Raw genomic sequence first — 6,716 nt, 5'->3', positions numbered from 1 at the left:
TTGGGAGAAAATCCGATGCGTGTCAGTATATTGTCTTAAAGTGTCAGACTGGAGCTTGAGCCATCAATGTTAATCAAAGAACAAAATGCAAAGAGAAAATAACCCACAGCTCTTAATCTGAACAACGTTATAGCTTTAATAAACATAAATCTATCAGTACATACAGTGAAAACTATGCAGTGCTCATTTACATTTGATTACCTTTGTAACTATTACTTACCTGAACATTAATATTAGTAGACCTTCATGGAAAAATGAAAGCACTGTTTATTTCATTTCGTTTGTGTGTTTGTTTTATTGTATTTGTCAGTTTGTTTTACTTTGTTTCTTTGTTCATGTTGTTACTGTATCTTATCTTATGTATATAAAACACTAAAAATACCTGCGCACTGGTGCATTTACAAATTGATGAAGTGCAGGCATTTTTAGTGTTTTATATACATAAGATAAGATACTGTAAGAATATGAACAAAGAAACAAAGTAAAACAAAAAGTACCGATAAGAATACCGTTAAAGTACCGGATCGATAAGCAGTATCGATAAGAGTAGTAATACCGTTAAAACCTTAACGATACCCATCCCTAATCCTTACTACTTAAAGACATTTTGTATAGTTTTGCGAATTTTTTCGCAACGGATTAATTAAAACGCATCGGATTCGGACTCAGTGTGCAAGGTCTCTGTGCGTGACGAATTTTTAAGATTGCGAATGCGAAAAAACTAGTGCTGTCAAAATTAGCGCGTTAACGCAGGTGATTAAATTTTTCAGTTTAACGCGTTAAAAATATTTAACGGCGTTAACATAGGGGCGGGGCTAGTGTTGGCCACCCCACTCACAACTGCTGCCTCTGTCTCTTTTTTCTTGCTAATTTAGTCACTGTTGTATATTAACGAAGCAAACCACCAACCAATGCCATCAACATACTTTACTTCGGTGAACACATCCGTCATGCACTGCAACACATCACATGACTTAAATACTGGCTTGATGCCAAACAATCAATCAAGTAATTACCATACACATTACTTCAAATACACCACATCACCTTCCCCTTAAAATTAACACCACATTATCCCATACATTAATTTATTTCTACTCAGTCTCTAAAACGTTGTGGTAATTGAATAGTCCGTTTAGAACGTCGCAGACCCACTGGGCTTGCAACCAGGGATTCAGGTGGTTCAACTGGTAGTTCAGGCTCACATACAGTTGTTGATGTTTCAACCAACCCTGAGCTGCTGATTTCAATCATCTCTTTTTCGGGCTCTTGAGTCTCCCCTGAGCTCCGTGACATCAGTTGTTCATCATAAGTCTCTGAAGCAGAAGAAAGGCGTGGTCTCAGCTGATCACCATGCCGTCTATAAACAGTGGTCGATAATGGATCACGCACCTTGTAAGACACAGGTCCAGTCTGCTGCACAACCACTCCAGATAACCACTTTGGATCTCCTCCCACTGTATTACGCAAGGAAACAGATTCATTCACAGCAAAAGATCGGTCTCGTGCTTGATAATCATGCAGATTTTTTTGCAAATATTGTTTTCTGCGAACAGTTTCCTGAATGTTTGGTTTCAGAAAATCCAATCTGGTGCGGACATGTCTCTTCAAAAACAGATCAGACGGTGACTGACCTGTGGTACAATTTGGGGTGGTACGATTGCGCAATAGGAATAAAGATAGCTTATCATCAATGCACATTTGTTCATTATTCAGTTTTTTCATGCCCATCTTAAATGTCTGGACATACCTCTCAGCCAATCCATTGGTGGCTGGATGTCTGGGTGCAGCAGTAGTATGCAAAATACCATTCTGTTTCACAAATCTTTGAAATTCATCAGAAGTAAATGTAGTTGCATTGTCCGTTACTATTTGTTCAGGTAATCCATATGCAGAAAATAATCTCTTCAATCTGGTAATTGTAGCTTACGAAGTAATTTGCGACATACGAAAGACTTCTAACCACTTGGAAAAAGCATCCACTACAAGCATGAACATATTATTCAGGAAAGGACCAGCAAAATCTATATGCAACCGTCTCCAGCACTCTCCCGGAAATTCCCACGGATGAAGAGGAACTTGACTTGGCATTCTTTGTTCTTGTTGACAAACTGCACACTCTTTACAGCTTCTTTCCACATCCAAATCAATTTTTGGCCACCACACATATTTACGAGCCAAAGCTTTCATTTTAACAATGCCAGGGTGTCCTGAATGAATTTCATGCAACACTGATTTCTGAAATTTGAATGGGACAATCACTCGTGTTCCCCATAACACACATCCTTGTTCTACTGATAATTCGTCATTTTTAGTGCGAAACACTTTCAAATCATCTGCCACTTCACTCGGCCAGCCTTCCATTACATACTGATAAACTTTAGAAAGCTTTTGGTCCGTTCTAGTTGCTCTAGCGATCTGTAATGCATTAAGAGGGGCCTCTTGCAGATGATTAGTCAGAAAGAAATTGATATGTGCTGAAATAGCTTCTGTGCCCACATCCGTAATTTCAGGCAAAGGAATTATTGACAAGCCATCAGCATTTCCATGATTTTCCGACTTACGATAACAAATGTGGTAATCATAAGCTGACAAAATAATAGCCCAACGCTGAATGCGAGCCGCAGCCATCGTTGGGAAGTGCTTATGTTCTCCAAACAAAGTCACTAAAGGTTTATGATCAGTCATCAGATTAAATGATCTTCCCCACAGATATTGATGGAACTTCTTAACTCCATAAATGACACTCAATGCTTCTTTCTCAATTTGTGAATATTTCTTTTCCGCAGGAGACAAGGTACGGGAAGCATATGCAATAGGATGTTCCTCACCATTTGGCATCGTATGCTGCAGCACTGCACCAATTCCATAAGCTGAAGCATCACATGCCAAAGTCAAAGATAACTGAGGATCATAGTGCACTAACACTTTGTCACTGGTCAACAGCTCTTTGTACTCCTCAAACGCACATTGTTCTTTCTTTCCCCACAGCCAAACCACTTGCTCTTTCAACAGCCTATACAGTGGAGCAAGCACGGTGCTCTGGTGTGGTACAAAGCGTCCATAATAATTTACCAGGCCTAAAAAGGCTCGTAGTTCTTTCACATTTGCAGGTGCTGGTGCATCTTGAATAGCCCTCACCTTGTCCTTTGTTGGATACACTCCTCTTCCATCTATCACATGACCCAGATATTCCACTCGTGTCTGCCCCCACTCACACTTGCATTGTTTTACTTTTAATCCCGAGTTCTGGAGACGCTGTAGGACTTTACCAAGGGTTGCTAGATGTTCTTGCTCATCTTTACCCACGATAAGCAAATCGTCCAGATATACAACAACTTTCAGATCTTTCATCACATTTTCCATAATCCGCTGGAAAATAGAAGGAGCTGAGCTAATGCCAAATGCCAAACGATTATAAACATAGAGTCCTTTGTGTGTATTAATTGTTGTATATTTTTTTGAATCATCATCCAGCAAAACCTGTTGATATGCTTGAGCTAAATCAATCTTAGAAAATGCCTTCCCTCCACTGAGAGCAGATAAGACTTCTTCCATTCGTGGTAAAGGATACACTTCCGTGTTAGCAGCTTGATTAACGGTGACTTTATAATCCCCACATAAACGAATTGTAGAATCCTTTTTAATCACAGGGACAACTGGAGCAGCCCACTCACTAAATTTGACTGGAGATATAATATTTGCTTCCTCCAATCGATCAATTTCTTTCTCCACACGTTCCTTCATAGCAAAAGGTAGAGGGCGACTTTTATAAAATTTAGGCGAAACATCTGGTTTCACTGAAATGGTAGCTTTAATGTCCTTTAGAGTGCCTAATTCATTCTTAAAAACTTCACTATATTTCTCAAGCACTTCTTGAATAGACCCAGGCTGTTTAGTTTGACTCACAAATCGAACTTCTTTCCAATTCAACTTAACTTTCTGGAGCCAATTCCTACCACACAAATTTGGTCCATTTCCTTCCACTACAATTAGCGGCAACTCATTTACTTGATCTTCATATTGCACAGTAACTGTGAATTGGCCCAAAACTGGAATGTTTTCACCTGTATAGGTTTTTAACTTTACTCGAGCTCCCTCCAGTGGCACATGAGCGAATAACTGCTTATATCTTGCATGTGAAATTATACTCACAGCCGCTCCTGTATCAACTTCCATCAATAAATCCTGCTGATTCACAGTAAAATTCACCTGGAACGTTTGTTTTTCCGTGTCACTTAACAGCGAGAACATTTCCAGTTCTGGCTCCTCAGCATACATATAGGCCGTAGTTTTATGCCTATTCTGTTGCTCCTGAGATTTATTCACATGTGACTTCTCTTTTACTCTGCATGCTTTTTTTATATGGCCCGTATTCCCACAATGATGGCATTTAGCATTCTTAAAATAACATTCCTGGGCATTATGATTTCTGCCTTTACAACGATAGCATGCATATCTCTGGTGGTGGATAATTTTCTCATTTACCTTATGCACCGTTGCCACTGAATCCTCTCTTCTCCTCAGATGTTGCGTGTCCCGATCAGCTGTTTCCATGCTAAGAGCAATTTCACATGCTCGTACAAAAGTGAGCGCGTCCTCCGAAAGCAATCTCCGTTGGCATGCTTCACTTTGAATTCCGCTCACAAAGCGATCACGTAAGGATTCATCCAAACTTGCACCAAAATCACATTTCGACGCACATTGTTTGAGTTCAGCAACATACTGGGACACCGTTTCATGGGATTTTTGTACACAACGCTGAAATCGGAAGCGTTCAGTGATTATCAATGGCTTTGGTTCAAAATGGGTCTGCAGGATACTAACAATTTCTTTAAAAGTTTTATCCTTTGGTTTTTGAGGTTGAACCAGATTCCGTACCAATCCATACGTAGAAGCTCCCATAACACTAAGCAACGTCGCTACTTGCTTCGCATCATCCACATCATTAGCAATCATGAACAATTCCACTCGCTCGATATATGCAGACCAGGATTCATTTTCTGGTTTGTACTCATCCAGTCTTCCAATTTGGGCCATACTTCTTCACATTCACATAACTTTTCCTCGTCGCCAGTTTATGTTGTATATTAACGAAGCAAACCACCAACCAATGCCATCAACATACTTTACTTCGGTGAACACATCCGTCATGCACTGCAACACATCACATGACTTAAATACTGGCTTGATGCCAAACAATCAATCAAGTAATTACCATACACATTACTTCAAATACACCACAGTCACAGAACGTCTTTACGAGCATTTCAAATAGGAGATGTTTCAGACGCGTGCTTCAACTTCACTTCAGCGTCGGCGTGAGTCAAAGGAGCGCGGAAACTGTACTGTACTGAACAAAGGCGCTGCCGCACGCTGTAGCCTTTATCATTTCATATCAAAGCGCGAAAGAAACGATGTGCATGCAATGTCGTGGTCAGTTAAGTCATGAAGGTGATTAAAACTGCCTTAAAACGGTGCTTGCGTGAAATATATGAGTCACATTTAAGAACATGTCTCTGAAATGGTTTTCAAAACTGTCCTGCACTTTCTCACTCATCTAACACACTCGTCAGATCATTAATAGAGACTTTAAGAACTGAAGTGGGTCAGAAAATGTAAAGTGAGTTGAGAGAAAACACGATGCGTGTCAGATCCGCCTCGGCAGCTCTTAAAGAAAAAGCAGCCAAAATAACCTATTAACCCAGCTGCTGTGATGTCAATAATCAGAATCAGAATCAGAATCAGAAAGAGCTTTATTGCCAAGTGTGTTTGCACACACAAGGAATTTGTCTTGGTGTTATGAGCTTCCAGTACAGAAAGTACAAACATAGTGCAGACAACATATAATTAAGGTGATAAAGAACACTAATGAAGAGAATATACAATAATTAAGAATAACAATAGTAATAAAAATAAAAATATACAGAAAAGAGACATGACCATAGACAGAACTGTGAATGTGCATGTGTCCTATGTACAGATGAAGGTTTGATGGGTTATTTACAGATGTACAGTACATCTTGTACAGTACCGGGGTGTGTTATGTGTTGTTCAGGTGGGATACGGCCTGGGGGAAAAAACTGTTCTTGTGTCTGGCTGTTCTGGTGCTCAGTGATCTGTAGCGCCGACCAGAGGGCAACAGTACAAAGAGAGAGTGAGCTGGGTGTGAGGGGTCCAGAGTGACTTTCTTAGCCCTTTTCCTCACTCTGGAGGTGTAAAGTTCTTGGAGGCTGGGCAGAGGGGCACCGATAATTCTCTCAGCAGTCCTGACTGTCCGTTGTAGTCTTCTGATGTCTGTTTTGGTAGCTGAACCAAACCAAACAGTTATAGAAGAACATAGGACAGACTCGATGATGGCAGAGTAGAACTGTTTCAGCAGCTCCTGAGGCAGGTTGAACTTCCTTAGCTGGCGGAGGAAATACAGCCTCTGCTGGGCCTTTTTCGCAATAGAGTCAATGTGATTGTCCCACTTCAGGTCCTGAGAGATGGTGGTGCCCAGGAATCTGAATGACTCTACTGAAGTCACAGTGCTGTTCATGATGGTGAGTGGGGGGAGAGCAGGGGGGTTTCTCCTGAAGTCCACTATCATCTCCACAGTTTTGAGCGTGTTCAGCTCCAGGTTGTTAAGACTGCACCAGACAGCCAGCTGCTCAACCTCCTGTCTGTAAGCAGACTCGTCACCGTCCTTGATGAGGCCTATGACTGTAGTGTCA

Source organism: Barbus barbus, assembly GCF_936440315.1.
Source record: "Barbus barbus genome assembly, chromosome: 9".
Taxonomy (NCBI): domain Eukaryota; kingdom Metazoa; phylum Chordata; class Actinopteri; order Cypriniformes; family Cyprinidae; genus Barbus; species Barbus barbus.
Note: the sequence above shows the minus strand (reverse complement) of the source record.